Here is a 17389-nt window from a genome sequence, read left to right on the forward strand (position 1 = left end):
CCCAAGCACCTTCTTCATGGAGTTTTCCCATATTTCTTAGATGTTTACGTATTGTTTCATGAGAGACATGCTATTTCAGAGCCATTTCACAAGTGTGTGTTGCCTTGGGTTAGACTCAACAAGCGTCTTCAGAGCATCAGTATCAATTTCAACATGTCGGCCTCTGCAGTGACAGTTTTTAAGGCTAAAGTCACCTGAACAAAATTTGCTGAACCACTTACGAACGTTCAAAAATTTCCATAAACTTTCTTGACATTCTTTGTGGCTACAGAGGCGTTGTTTCCCTTCTTGCGTATAAAAACAGCATAACATGCCGAATGTGTGTCTCGTTACGTGCCATCACTATAAGGGACTTTACACTTTATATAGGTTACACTAACGTGATGTTTAGGCGGTTCGTTTAACTATTATATGTGAGGTATGTTTTTTGGTGGGTGGTTAATGAAAGTGTTCCAAATCGCGACATTAATTTCTTGACGACCTAATACTGTGTACACTGAAGTAATAAGAACATTTTGGTCAAAAAGCTGTTTTTTTGTTGTTTTTTGTTATTTAGCGTGAGATGATTTTAAATGTGAATTGTAAAGTCCCTATCCTTATGAAAAAAAAACTAAATGTAGAGGGGAAAATATTTTAATTTAAAGAAAATATGTAAATCCAGAACACCTTTAGGATTATTTAATTTCTATTAAATGATAGTTGAATATAAGATTTAAGTATGTCAGAAATACGAGTCCAAAATGTATTTATTAATAATCAAATAGAACAATTATGATTTTGCTTGAGAATATCAGTAATACAGAGCTATTAACAAATACTAATTTTGTACTTTGATTCATCAAATAATTTAAAAAAACGAAATATTTTTAGTGCTGCATTAAAACAGCTCTTGATAATAGCTATGTAAGGTAAAATAACAATTTTCATTAAGATAGAAGTTTTAAAAAATCTGTTTATCATCAAAATATGTTCTTGTATAAAATAATCGAGATTTTCATCAGTTGTTCAAAAAATAATGTCATATTTGTGTAAAAACTGGGATGATTAAAATAAAAGAAAATTCATTATAAAAAATAATAAAAAGTGATTATTTTCATTAATAGAACCTTTGAACACGTGCAGCTGAAAGATAAAAAATCAACATAATGATGGTTTTATATTATTGAATACAAAATGACTTGGATCAGTCGAATAATTTAGATATATAGAATAGTTATTCTTTCCAGCTGGAAAATAGTTATATTTTTATATATAAATAAAAATATATCTTTTAAAATGCTTCACAGATGGCACTAAGGAGCATAAAGTGAGAGTGCTTGAACAATTTTTTGGATCCTTCTTTGATCCTTCTCTGAACTCTTCAATGGAAAGTAGGTTATCATTATTCTAAAAAGAAAAAGTAGCCAAAAACAATTAAAGTGACTCTCAATATGGCTGTATTTAGAAGAGTAACATATAGGAATCTGTTGTTGTTCTAACTAGAAAAGGAAATATTATTCAGTGATGTTTTTTTTTTAAACTAAACTGCTAAAATTTGAAATAAAGAGTTTAGACATACCGCTTTTATTAAAAAGCACTCATTTTCAATACTAAATTATCATTCATATCTTACCTTGTCTAATTGTTCGAAGATTTTATCCACCCTTTCCTTTGGAGTTTCATCATTATCATCCCCTGTGTCCTTATTTCCCTAACAAAAATCCAGTTTTTGAGAAATAACTCGATAAGGAACAATTATTAGCACTTGAACAAACTTTAAACAGTTTTAGCTTGAGCAATGACTTCTGGGTGCTTTTTTCAAAAAATAGATAACCTTATAAAAATGAAATAAATCCAATAATAAACAATAAAAACAGAGTAAATTGAAACATATAACCAGTGGTGTTTTTATCTGTAAGTAGGATACCTTTTATTCCTCATAGAAAAAATAAAATTTGAACACCAAAAACGTGCACAAATTATCGTAAGTAAGAAAGTTTTGGCCCCCGGTGGCTCAACGGCAAGTCTGAGAACTTATAGCACTAAAAATCTGTTTTCGATACCCACGGGATTGGCAGAGCACAGATAGTCCGTTGTGTAGTTAGTAATCCCTAATTTTGAACTGATAAAACTAAACGGAAGGCAACTAGTCAAGAACGTCCACCACAGACTTTTAGGTTAGAATTTGATCGTCACTCTCATAACGCAGCCACAGCTACAATGGGTGGATTGATGGGTGGATTGCGATTTTGTGGCATCAGAATGTAAACCACGGACTTACAGATTCACATTCCAGCACTAACTACTAGGTCACGCCTGGTCCAGGAAGAAGGTGAAGAGAGGTCGTCCTGTTGAAAAAGCAAAGATTTTATCGGAGTTCTTTGATTTTGCCTCCGTTCATTAGTGTCATATTAACAATTATTACACTAATTGTGACTATATATTTGCTCTTAAGCTTTAATCATTTGCTGATGTACTATAAATCGTAGATTTTCATCCTGATCTTTTAGCTCAAATCTCTTTACAAACCATTTAATCACGCAGAAACATATGCTTGTTCTATTAACAAATATATGATACCCGCGCTCTGCTGTGGGGTTTAAAGGCTTTCATATGATTCACAGAGGCTCTAATGTACCGATCAAGCTCCTCCATTATTCCAACTTGCTTCTGTAGCTACTCCAAGGGAGTCTAGTCGAAAAAAGAAAAACGTAGCATCTCCACGTTTGCTACCTGAGCAAATGTGCCAAGTTCAGTCGTGCTAGATTGTGAGTAAGGGTATGAAGACATTTTCAAACATGGTGCTCCAGGGTTCCCAAGGGGGCCCGGGAACACAAAATCTGGTGATAGATTCGGGTTCAGCTGCCAGGAAAACCTACTTTTAAACCCTCACCATACCCGAGTGATCTACCGAAAGCATTTTATCTCCTCTTGGCGAGAAGTTATGCCGAATAAATAAGGACAACTCCCACCCGGCCGGGTTATCCTGAGTCTGCTTGCCAAGTTTGGTCTTGCTAAAACCAGAACTGAGTGAGGAGTGGTTTGATTGTTGAGATCCTGCCTATATGTCTTACTTGTGTTACTTTTAATACGGTATGCTGACTCTTTAGTAACTAATCTATTAACCGCATTGACTCTCTCATTTTTTAGCAACTTGTACTAGATTAGCTTGTTACTTATTCATACCAATATGTAGTATCGAATGCACGACTTACACTGTTGATCTAAAATTAGCTTTTTACTAATTCATACCAATATGTAGTATTGAATGCGCGACTTACACTGTTGATCTAAAACATCTGCTGTTCATTGGGTGTGTTATTTATAAACCGGACTTTGTTATTTTGGATTGTTCAGATTGACTTTGTTAGGTATGAGCACCTACTACATTTGGTAAACCAGGTTGTCCCCTTTATTTACCACCATCGGATTGGTCAAATTTACTTCAATAATTGGCAACATATGGTAGATTTAATTCTCCAACTTGTAAGTCATGTTGACTCTTTTACACAATAATATCTGATATATTACGTTGATGTTGTTAATCCACCCCTGATAAATCAGACTGATATCTTTACTTAATAACATCTGTTTGGTCAAACTGAGCTTACCAATATTTTATAAATCAAACTAACCTCATTATTTAACAGCATCTGGTAGATAAATTTTAAATCGATGTTTATTAGTATCTGGTAAATCATATCGATTTTACTATGAACATTTGGTGGATCACACTGAATGGGCTATACATACTAGTAATTGGTAGAATCTTCTGACTTTAATTTGTATTGATTTCATTATTTATTAAAACATGTAGATCATCTTGATTTTCTTACCCCTCATAATCTATACAGTATATTTATTTCTTAACAATGTTTAATACATCACATTGCACTTGTTACTTACCAAAAGGTACTGGATCATTTCAAACGTGTTACTTACCAACATCTGGTAAATCGCATCGACGATATTGTACATTTCTTCTCTAGTTATACTGCCATCATTGTCAACATCGTAAAGCTTGAAAGCCCCTAAAGGAAAACGATTATAATTATAGAAATACACCAACTCAATTTACATTTAAAAAAGCTGAGATACACCGATTAATCTATTTAAAATACGTGCCAGTTTACGTGCATATGCTAATAAATTGCGGTGCCATTGCAGATGCAAATCATAGCATCAAGGACGACATTTGTAACATCCATGTATGTATGGCAAATTTCCGACTATTCGATATTGCAGTGTTGCCATGGTTAAATATATGGTTGTTATTTGTAATCGGAATAGCAAAGAGATGCAAAGTCGGGGTATATTAATTTCCAAGATGATTGTCTGTGATATAGTAAATAATATCAACAAGGGAAGATTAGCACACTAATAGGAGGATGTGAAAACTAACTAGATAACACCTCACCAAAGTTCTCAGATTGGATATTCAGGAATCAATCCTTCCCACTCCACTTCGAAAGTCAGAACATGACCTGGAACAACATTTATTCTTATAATAATCTAGAGACAAGTGAAAGGGGTAACGAAAAAAATATTACAAGTTTAACACAGTAATAAATGTGCAACGTTACGTTTTGACCCACATTATCGACTTATGACTCTTTCAACAACAATCTTGGCAGATACATAGCTTGGGCTCTCATACAGTACGTAGCATCTGCAGGCTCCTTTTCATGTCTTCAATTTCATAACTACCCTAGAACAACTAAACTCAAAACTTTAACGGCTAGCTTTGATGTCATGACATTTGTCATTGATGTTCTCACCAACGAAGCTTATAATTCGCACTCGATTTCTACATCAGTTAAGCATATCCGTTAATTCACATTTTTAGCGAACACGTTATCTCCTTCTTAGAATATACTAAACCAAAACCAACTTCATGTTCAAGAATAAAAATTTTATTAAAATAGTGCTCTTAAGCATGGGCGATCATGTTTCATCTGCTTTCACCAACATATTTATGACACACATCGAAACACGAGGTATAAAGTCTACACTTAACCCAACCCCCTCCCTTATACTGGTATGGATAAGTCAATGACACTTTTGCCGGATCCATTTCTACTTAACACACACAAACTTTCTTTGAACGCACAATTTCCATTCATCACAATATTAATTTCACCATAAACAACAAACAATTACTTTTTCTTAACCTCAACATTATTGTTAGATATGCACGACTGTTTCAATTTAAGTCTAGCGCGAGCTTTAAACTTTTAAACTTTTTATTTACGTAACTGTGTACGAATCAAACGTTGTGTAGTTCAATTTTTGTGAATTGGCAATTGTTGTATTATTCCGTCATGTTACTAAAACTTTCTAAGTTTTTCTCGTTGTTTTGATTGAGTATTATTACATCATGATATCTCGTTCTAGGCCTTGGTCGGGCTATAAATACGCGTACAAAACGTAGTTCGAGTAAAATAGACACATAGTTAGATATATCATGATATATAGATAGATAGTTAGTTAGATCTAGATTGCGTAATTGTGAGTTTAGCCATGAAGAGCGTATTATGGCGTTTTTAAAGTGAAATTATCACAGACGGTATAGTAATAACAGAGTAGAGAAGAATAATTTGTCTTGTCAATTGTGTTTTAAAGTAACTGAACCAGCCTGTGTGGACTTTGACGAAAAAGAGACAATTATTTAAAGTTCTGGATACAATTGTGACAACAACAGTGTAATGATCATTTGTATATACGTTTGACTTGTTATAATATATCATTTTAAAGGAAGTGAACTGTGTGTCGTTTCTTTATTGTTGAAATTTATCGCCAATAACTCACAGACACCTACAATAAAGAATATAGTCCATACATATATATAAAAACCTGACAATTGTTATATCTAACACACTATTCAAAACTAGAATTTACCGTAAGAACATGCCCAACGGACTGTACTTTCCCTGGAATTCCGCTCATGAAATCAAACAACGAATAAATATATTGAAAAACCCCATAAACTCAACTTTAAAATACTAGTCAATGGACAAATTTGATGATAAAAATCGAATTTTTAAAGCATTTCTTATTAACACCCACAAATTTCCACCAGTTATTGCTGAAAAAAATCACACAGTACCACCACGGCAGAAATCTCAAAATTCAACTCAAGCACAAAACTGATACTAATAAATCAACGAAACAAAACATTATGCATTTATATCTGAAATTTGTTCAAAAATAATTCACATTGGATAAAATTTGCATTAAAAATACAATTCATTCCCATTCCAAATTTACTTGAAAATCCGGCCTTAAACTAAATTCTTTACTAAATGAAAATTATTTAGAATCACACAAAATCAACATCATTTGTAAAATAATGTGTACTAACTGCCCAGAATTCTACATTGGAAAAACTGAAAGATAATTGGAAACTAGATGCACTAAACATAATAAAAAAAACAAAAAAACTTTCCCGTGCTTGCAACCATTGCAACTAAAATAAACACTTTGTAAATCTATTAAAAACATTATGGCTTTAAGCTAAGAACCAAATATCAACAAATGAAAACTAAGGAAGCCATCTTAATTGAAAAACATAGCCCTACTCTAAGCCAGCATCCTGGAGTGCTAAGATACATTTACTAAGCCTTTACTGTTTTTGTTTCTAGGTGATCTTCTTGCGCCTGATGATGATAAGACCATGTTGAAATGTTGTACATTTGTCACTGTGTTAAAGTTGTAACATAGTTACACATTCAGGCTGTTTCTAAACCTTATTAGTCTCAAAGTGGGTTCTTCGTCATCAAATATTTCTTATAATGTATAATAAAACCATTAATGTATAACGAGATAGCTAGTGAAACTGGAAGAGCGTATTTACTCCTCTATTTGAAATCATGAACACATACTTTTTATTCATTAAAATTTACATCAATTTCTTTATCGAATTGAAAATTAACTTTTCTTGTCATTAATTTTTTGTTACAATAAAAAATGTTTAACTTTTATATTTTGGTTAATATTTTGGCATAGATTATATACAATAAACAAAATCCGTTTTATTTTTGCACAGCTATAAGTTTCACAAACCAAATGCCTAGAAGTTTTTCCGAAAGATTTTCTTTTTACAACTATTTTAGATATGTGATATCTCTTTATTTTAAACAAAGCAAGCGCTTTATGGCATGGTCAGAAATAAATTATTAAATAGTGGTAAATTTAACTGTTATCCTGGAGATAGCATGTCATATCTCATCTAGACATATTAAAGCAACATGGGGAAAACAGATCTTCACGGATGGAGAGGGTAAATCTATGTGGCTATTTGTTTACGAATTGATAACCATCATGTTCATGCAGACCTAACGTGGGTTAATAATCTCGTGAAAGCAAAAGTGTATTGTCAAATATTGCCAAAATGAAAACATCGTTAAGTGGATCCATAACGAGAGTGTTACAAAGTTATTTACAGTGTTAAGTACGAATCAAGTGTGCGTCAGATCAGTTACGAATCAAACTAAATAGTGATGGTTTGTTTGTTTGTTGTTATGCGCAAAGCTACACAGTGGGCTATCTGTGCTGCGCCCACCATGTGTATCAAAACTTGTTTTTTTTGACGTTATTTTTAGGCTTATCGGTGAGCCACTGGGAGGGTGGGCAATAGTGACGGAATAAAAGTAGTTTATGTAACCTATGAAAAAGTTGCACAGACGTTGTACAATATAATGAGTAATTGAGCAATTTAATGCTCTAAGCCTCAGATATATTTATTACTTAGGTTTCGTACCCTGTTCAAGGACTACAACTTTAAAAACTATCCTGTTCATTTTCATGTAAAAGAGACACGAAGCTAGAATTCGCAATTTTTTTGAAAAAGAAAACAATGTTATTTTAAATAATTGGATGAAGTGATCGCTCACTAGGTTGTTAAACTGGATTTTTAAACATTTAAACTAGTGAGTTTTTACTCATTAATAGCATACATTTCGCCTCTCACTGGCACAGCGGCATGTCTGCGGACTTACAACACTAGAAACCGGGTTTCGATACTCGTGGTGGGTAGAGCGCAAATAACCCTTTGTGTAGCTTTGTGCTTAACTACAAACAAAGCATACATTTCTTCAATAAGCTACCTAGACCTGTCAATTCCAAAAAAAAATCTGTTTGAAAACCTAACAGTGGAAGTACACTTTACTTTGTCTAGCCATTTAGAATTTATAAAAACAAGTAATTGGTCAAAAGTTGTTTAAGCAAAAGAATAATTAGTAAACTGGTTTTATATAACCAGAGAGAGAGTGTCCGTGAAGTTTTGATGACGAATAAATAATCGATAATTGTTAAGACGATCAAGTAATAAATTTGTTAATTCATTTTTCTCAAGTTACTTTTATAATAAATATATGAATTCATCAGTACAGAGGTCTACTCACACACAAGTTTCTCGTCCATGTTCCCACGAGACGTTACAGAAAGGGCGCGGATAAATTCTTCAAATTCGATAGTTCCATCCTGAAGGCAACAATTACAATGTAATAATTTCAATATAAGCGCATTACTTGAATAAAAGTACAAAAGTATAAATAAGTACAGCTGGAAATATGTTGCATATAAAACTGGTCTTCCATGAGACGTGAGAAACATAAATAAAGGTAAAAATATAGTAACACAAATTAAGTTTAGAACCAAAAGAATATGAAAAAACGCATATTAATCAGATTTCAATATGCCTATAGTATTTATCATTTCGTGGTAATAGATATTCCGATGCAGATTATGATCAGCACTGGAAAATTGTTTTAGAAACATGTATAGTCTTACAATACGACGTTTTACGCACTCGATTTATGATTATTACTCGAAGGCCCAGCATGGCCAGATGGTTAGGGTGCTCGACTCGCAATCTGAGGGTCGCGGGTTCGAATCCCCGTCCCACCAAACATGCTCGCCCTTTCAGCCGAGGGGTCGTTATAATTTGACGGTCAATCCCACTATTCGTTGGTAAAAGAGTAGCCCAAGAGTTGGCGGTGGGTGGTGATGACTAGCTGCCTTCCCTCTAGTCTTACACTGCTAAATTAGGGATGGCTAGCGCAGATAGCCCTCGTGTAGCTTGGCGCGAAATTCAAAACAAACAAACAAATAATTATTACTCGATGTTGTTAGTGATTTTTTTTATAGTTGTTTAAATACAGAATACTGATATTTTGGTATTAGGTGTGTGTTTTTTTTTCTTCTTTTTTTTCCTGATTCATTTATTTATTGAAATAACAATTAATTCTGGCATTTATGATGCATTGTTCGTTAATGTTAGTATCAAGTCAGGCACATAGTTGTTAACTGTGTTTTTGGTAAACTCTGTATTCCAATTGTTTGAAAGTTTCATTTTGGATTTCTCTGATTGTCAAAGCTCAATAAATTCTTTTTTGTGTTTCATCCTTGTTTGTAGCGGCTGTTTGTGTTTTAAACGTTACACTGAATCAATCTTTTTTTTTATCCTCGCCCAGCTAGGGTACTGCAGTCGGGTCCGCGCGCGCGCGCGCACGTGTGTGTGTTTCCGCGAACGTACCTCAAAACTAACATACCGATCTACAGGACAATTTTACATAAGATGGAAAGTCAATATGGGACAGTCTTTCCCAAATTTGGTCCAGATCCACATCCGGATCCGGAATCTAGATCACTTTGAAGCACATTTTATAATGGGGAGATATGGCATTTTTGCGGTTTTCGGTTAACAACTGTAAAGTGTGATCGTATTTGTACCAAATTTCATGAGCACATTAAGGTTGAGACTCCTCATCAAAAAGATGATCAGGATAGCGGATCATTCTGGATCTGAGAAAGATTTTTCTGAGTTTTCGAAGGTGAACTTTTACGTTATCCAATATAAATGCATACAATCTCGATAAGGAGCAGCGGGGACGAGGATATGCAATCTCCATGATTGCTCTTGTTTCTTCCAGTAAAACGTCACCGAAATAGAAACATTCGAGATATGGTATTTGTTTTTGTCTACGCTTCGTAAGTTCGAGTTAGTTTTTATTTTTTATACTTAATGATGATATTTGCTAAATGTTAAAGTTATTATCAATAATAAAACCTGATATTGAGATATAATGAATTGCTTCAGTTTTTTATGTTGATTATCTCTAACGTGGTTTTATTTAAATTTTTCAAAAAAAATATTTTTGTTTCGCTGTTGTTTTTCTCTTGTGATTCTTCATATTACCGATGTACTTAAAAACATAATGGAGAGAGACATTATTAAATGAAACAGGATGTTAATATATTGTAGAAACCATTGGGAATGCACGACACCAGATGGAGATACTTCTTTGCATTTTTAGTTGCATCATTAATGTAATTGAGAAATAGCCTTAGCAACTTTAACATAAAGTGATAATTAAAAACTTTTTAATGAAATATTTGTCCATCTTTTAAGAACGATAGCGCTGTCGTAGAAAGTAATCTCAGACTTATGCTAGAAATGCCGATTTCACTATATGTGATCGTAGAATAAGATACGTATTTATCTTTAAACTAACACGATATTTTACTGGATATTTGCAGAATACCTAAAGTGTAAGTTGAAACAATAAGCATTATATTTCACTGTAAATGTTTATTAGCTCGAGATAAATCGGCTATTAAAACGTTTTACTGAGATTCTTATATTATGTTGTTGTGTATTTTAGTTTAGAATTCTCGCGCAGAGCTACTCAAGAGCTACCTGCGCTAATCGTCCCTAATTTTGATAGCAGTTACTCGGCAGTACCCACCGCCAACTCTTGGGCTTATTTTATTTGATCGAACAAAGAGTAGAGTACGGTTTTATGGCAATGGGAGAGGAAGGATAAACACGTGAATAAATGGTAAGCCACGCTCGGCCCCTTTTGTTGTAAAAGTTCTGAATTGACCAAATCCAAAACAAAACATAAAACTCAAATAAATATGATATAAGCTATTCAAGATAATTTTCACAATTAATAATACCAGTTGGAATAATTATGGAAAGTCGACTATAATAGTACACTAAAAATATGTAGGAAAACAGACGGTTTGGTTCAAATAACTCATAAATTTGAGTTAATATGGCCAAGCAATGGGGAGCTGATCAAAAGAATTACTTACGTTGGTATTGAGCTGTCATAACAGTGATATTCATTATTTTTCTTTTTTAATACATAAAGAGATAAAATAACTTGAGTTCTGCTACATACTTTGTAAATGCTTGATGACTAATACACTTAGTGTGTTAAGACGTCAACATTTTATTTTACCTTATTTTCATCAAATACTCCAAAGACAAGAGAGGCGAACTTGGCGGGGCCACCATGTGGGAAGAACTGCTTGTAGATCCGTTGAAAACCCTGTCATAAATTAAAACCATAATCAACCTCACAAAATCTATAAACTTGAGCTGGAAAACAAGAAAATTGAAAATACATCATAAAGCCTCATGACGCCACTCCCCATATTCTTAGTAAAAGACCTGAAGGCCTCAAACATTGCCCCAAGACCAAACGAAAGCAGGAAAGCTCGTAAAAAACAGAATCCATAGTCTATATGTTAAAATCTAGCCAGAGGGAGTTTACTGACCAACTGAACATAATTGTTTGTTTTTTTTTGTTTTTTTTAATTATGCACAAAGCTACACAAGGGCTATTTGTGCTCCGCCCACCACGGGTATCGAAAACCGTTTCTAGCGTTGTAAGTCCACAGACATACCACTGTGCCACTGGGGGGCTTGAACATAATTGCACCATTTTTCTAAAGCTACTATAATGTATTAGTCAAATTAGGCTCAATGAAATCTATGAAAATATATAGATGTATTCTGGTTTTTTGTTTGTTGTTAAACACAAAACTACACAATAGGCTATCTGTTCGATGCCCACTACGAATATCTAAACCCAATATTTAGCGTTGTAAGCTTGCAGACTTTCCGCTGAGCCACTAGGAGGAGGGGGGGAATAAGATAGATGTTCAAAACATATTAAGTTTATTGAAGATTTCTTGTTCAATAAGGAATTGACTATATTATTAAGTAACTAATATACATAGACAATTAAACTTGCTTGAAACAAATTTAAAAAGTAAACAGGTATATAAACATATAACAAAGTGATTAAACAGAAATAGAAGTGACTTGTTAAAGACACATACAAACAGATCAAAATAACTACACCAGTAATATAAATTATTTGATTAACATATATAAAAATAGAATAGATAGCTAAGTACACAATCAGACAATCAAATACGCCTAGAAACAGATAGAAAATAGGTTAAACAGATGTACAGAGAGAAATATGATAACATTAGTAAAAATATGTATACAAAAATACACCACGAAAAAATTAATAATAGTAAACGATAAATAGATGTTCTAAAGTTCACAACGTTTCGAGTTGAGAAGCCCTTCCTCTGGGGGTTTTAAATGTTGATGGAAGAAAAAAGTTGATAGGGTGTGAACTCCTTTTACAAGCTGTTTGTAGCTAGGCACAAAGTTAAATAATGGACTATCTGTGCTGTGCCCACCACGGGTATCGAAACCTGGTTTTTAGCGTTATAAACCGACAGACTTACCGATGTGACACTGGGGAGGGGGGCACTGGCGAGGCATGTTTATAATTATATTTATCATAAGACATTAGTGTTAGGCCTGAAGAGCTCTGGATTGAACTAAACGCAATGGATACGGCAAATATAGTGTAGTAGAATACTGTTTTTTATACACTCTTCTAATTCTTGAAAATTCTTTAGGGACTAAAAAAGAATGTATTGTTTATATATATACTATGTAAGAAAAATAAAAACAAAAGAAAATGTCAAATACAATCGCAGGTAAGTAGATTGCCGTGCATTGTTGGGAGGCAACAATGCCACGTGTCTAAAGTTCGAAAGATAACTAGTAGACACATAAAAAAGATGCATGTGAAGTTATAGAAAAGGAAATCTTTCATTTATTCCCTTCGATAGATGATTTAATTTTCGTTTTGTTGTCTCTTCCTTGTAATTGTCGATGAGTGACGAAATGGCTGATGTTGTGGTCAAGATCGTTGAAATGGTTTGTCTGGATCATAATTTTGAATGTTAAAGATGTGTTCATGTGTTCCTTCAGACAACATTCGACCTGTTTCTTGCACGTGGAGTTGTACGTAATGTAAACACACAAGCTGAGGTACTTGTCCATTGTACGGGTTATGGACTTAAAACATTGTGTGGGTGGATACTATGATAAATAACACAAAAATCCTAACTTTCACATAATTTATTTATAACATAACATATTATTACAGTATTCAATATTACCTCACCAAAAGTTTTGTATAAGCTTTAAGAACTCAATATGTATATACTTAAAACATGGTATTCATTGCAATATGGTCAGGGTGACTTTGTAGGAAGAGGTAGCGGCCAAAATAGTGGCGGTAAAGATGCTTTCTGTTACCCGCTTTCAACACCTAGCTCTTAATGCCCTACCACAGTGTTTCACATAATTAATTATTAGACGGTCGTTGGCTGCAGAAGTGTCTTATGGCCCTAAGTTGAAAGGTCACGGGTCAAAGTAGGAAGTTGATATAACAAAAAACGGCTCTTCATACCTGGCTGTTGGGGCAGAAACTTCAGCTGAGATTATGCATTATTGCAATACTGGCGGCCATTTGTATTCATTTCATTCCTCCATATAGAGAGCACTCTGAGATATATAAGACGTTTGTGTGCCCTCCTCTCACACTGTGTATGTTTTGTTATAAAAAAAAAATAATCAAGCTTTTTTTGGTGTAAGGACGTGGCGCCATCTATGAATGTTGTTAACATTAACTTACATCAAAGATAATAAATGGCTCAATGACATCAATAATGGGGATTGATGGGTTTTGAACCCCCATTAAAATACCACTTATTCCAAACTAACAACTCGCAAAGTTTGGGTGAGATTGGTTTAGTGACCTAAGAGTAGTTAGATAATGAACAGACAAACAGACAGACATACAGATTTTGTGCTTTATGTATATAGATAATGCAATAAACTAAGCATTTGGATGCACATTTGAACAATTGTTTGATTGTAGTCCAAGAACAGAAGTTCTGGTGTTGACATAATGGCATATGTTGCGTCATGAACATGCACAACACCTGTACCACATTGAAGTTCAGTAATTTCTTCTGGTGTCTTCAATCGTGCATGAACCAATATATCTTTTCGATTTTTCCCTGCATCGATTCGATCTTATTGGTATATCTTTAAATTATCTCTCAAAGTTTGTTCATTCAGAATTTTCTCAAAATTGTTTATAATTATGTAAGAATCATGGATGTTTTGCAGACGAGATTTCACTATCAAATGGACTTGATTTTTTGCAAATTGTTTTGTCTTCAATTACATCATTGACTGATCTTTTCAACATCTCTGCAGCTGAACTGATTATATCTCGAGGATAACTCCTAACCTTGAAACATCGCCACAGTTCATCGGCCTTCTGGTTAAAATGGGATTCAGAATTGTATAAGTGACGTAGGCGGTGAAACTGTGATTTTGGAACGACATTTTAGTGGATGAGGGATGGCTAGAGTCGGTAGGTCTATAATAGATGGCTGTAGTTGTAATCCAGGAAAGAATGGGAGTCTATAGGCTTATAATAGATGGCTAGAGCTGTAATCCAGAAAAGAATGAGAGTCGGTAAGTTTTTAATAGATGGCTGAAGTAGTAATCCAAGAACAAATGGAGGTTAGTAGGCTTATAATAAATGAACGTTGAAATAGTATTCTCTGCAGTTAAGGCTAAAGTGATGTAGAGAAAGTTGACTAAATGCTTTCCCTAGGAGTTGTGTTTGGTACTGTTGCCTAATTGCTTTCTCTAGGAGTTGGTGTTTGGCTCTGTTGACTAATTGCTTTCCCTTAGTATAATTAAAAAGTAAGGATGCCTGTGTGAAGATAGGCCTTGGTTAGACTCTCGTGAACTTCTGAAATAGTTTTTCATTTTTGTTATCAATTTCTTACACCCTGTTAGGAAGCGTATCTAGAACTTCTCCCTTCAGGACTTTTGAAGGGCTGTAATTCTAATGTTCCCTTTCAGTCTCCTTCCTTGTCACACGTTTTTGACCATGTTATGTATGTTAATATGCTGTTAGCAACTAAAAACAGGACTCAATCTTATCACATAATACAGTTTAATGAAATCGACATTTTTATTGTACTTCATGAAATTCTGACGCAATTTTTGCTCATTACAAAACGTAAAACGATCAAGGTGTATCTTATTCAACTCAACACCATCTAAAATACACTTTTCTAACATTTGAGTAGCTATTTCTGAGGTCCTGCTTCTGTGTCTTGTCACTTTTAGTGTTCATGTAAACTGATATGGTATTCAGGGTGAAACAGTTATAGAAATAGAGCACTATTTAGTTTGGTTTTGAATTTCGCGCAAAGATACACGAGGACTATCTGTGCTAGTGGAAGACTAGAGGGAAGGCAGTTAATCATCACCACTCATTGCCAACTCTTGGGCTACTCTTTTACCACTGAATAGTGGGATTGACCATCACACTATAATGCCCACACGGCTGAAAGGGCGAGCATACGTGTTGGGATGGGGATCGAACCCACGACCTTCAGATTGAGGATCTAGCACCCTAAGCACCTGACCATGCCGGACCGTAGAAATAGAGTAGGAGCAGTTTTCTTTTCTGATCAAAATCTATAACGGATAATAAAAATAAAGATGATGCAACTTAAGCTAGTCGACAAGTGCTATAGTACTAAAAACATTAATACAGCATACCCTCGTTAAATTTACAAGTTGGACTAACGATGTACTGCTGGGAGGGGGGTATAGCGTTCTCAGTTACCACAGACAGCAAGCAAAAGGAGTCAAGATTCCATAATGAAAGGAACTCTCGGATTTTCACGGACAATATTTATTAAATGCAGTATTATTGGTATGAGTATCCAAAATGTCTCAGTTAATCTGCTTTTAACTATATTCACTTTGGGAAAGGCACTTATGAAATGGAAGTTAACTGGATGATGTAATGTGGAATATGTATCTGATTGCTTAAAATGTGTCATTCCTCAGCCTTTGCAAATGCTGAAAAAAGGTTTTGTGATACATAACTATGCATGTGGATTGAAAATAATTTAGTCCCAAGAGTTCAGGTCTCCAAGGCAACACATCTACTACAGTTGTCGAATAAAGGGTAGAGAATAATAATGAAAAGTCATCATGTGAAGCAATGGATACCACTGTTTATTCTTTGCGTTGGATGAACGAGCTGAGTTTGATGGCAACTTGGAGAATGCATAGGATACATTCTCTATGTTACTCCAAACACGATGAGTGGTAACCGTAATATCATAGAGTGGATCTATTTAAGCTGGTCTGGGCTTGGTCCACTTGTAGCAGTTAAAATGGTTTGGGGTTGGTCCACTTGTAACAGTTAACCCTTTCAGCATGGGCTCGGTCCGTCGGATCGACCTCGTAACCATTTTGTGTTTGTTATAGTTTTCATATTATAACTTTTAAATTAGTGAGTGTATGTTAACGAAATTTGGCAGATTATCAATTAACATTACAATGCTTTCATACGCAAAATATATTTTTCATTAATTCTTCAGGTTTGTTAAGCAATGTTTTTTTCATACCTTTATTTATTTTCGCATTTTGCCTATCCAACATATATGTAAAGTAATTTTTATTTTAAAATAGAAAATGTTTTATGCATCAGAAAATTTTTAAATCTTTATAATATCCAAATAGTTATCAAACGTTTCTTAAGGAAAAACTTTATATTTTATCTGTTATTTTCAGTAATGAATCTCTACGGGTTCAATAGGTTTGACCGATCTCGAAACTAACATAAAAAATAAATAAATGTTTAGACTAAATGGCTTAAATCTCATAACATTATACATGTATGCATATTTATTATTTATAATGGCTGGAGACGGCTTGAGTGGGTAATGAAGAAAAACTTTAATATAACAGCAAATGTACAACGTTTCGACAAGGTTTTGTCATCATCAGGTACAAGTAATTTACACTGACACGGATATATATATACAGTATTGAACAAAGAAGTCACATGACCGGAACTGTTGTGAAACTTAGAAGAGGTATCTAGGCACCCCAGGGTGTTCGTTTAGAGTAGGGTTGTTTTGTTCAATTAACATGGATTCCTTGATTTTTCGTTTGTTTATGTTGGGTTCTTTGTTGAAAATGACTGTGTTTTAAATAGATATACTATGTTGTTTTGAGTTGCAATGGTGAAAAACATGGGACGTTTTTTTTATTTCACAACAGTTCCGGTCATGTGACTTCTTTGTTCAATACTATATAGATATATCCGTGTCAGTGTAAATTACTTGTACCTGATGATGACAAAACCTTGTCGAAACGTTGTACATTTGCTGTTATATTAAAGTTTTTCTTCAT

At 34.0% G+C, this 17389-nt stretch overlaps 1 pseudogene; it reads right to left on the minus strand.

Annotated features, from left to right (window-relative positions):
• Positions 1-1292: 1292 nt before the first annotated feature.
• Positions 1293-17389, minus strand: part of LOC106464419 — a 24757-nt pseudogene continuing 8660 nt past the window's right edge.

Source organism: Limulus polyphemus, unplaced genomic scaffold, assembly GCF_000517525.1.
Source record: "Limulus polyphemus unplaced genomic scaffold, Limulus_polyphemus-2.1.2 Scaffold1646, whole genome shotgun sequence".
NCBI classification, from domain to species: domain Eukaryota; kingdom Metazoa; phylum Arthropoda; class Merostomata; order Xiphosura; family Limulidae; genus Limulus; species Limulus polyphemus.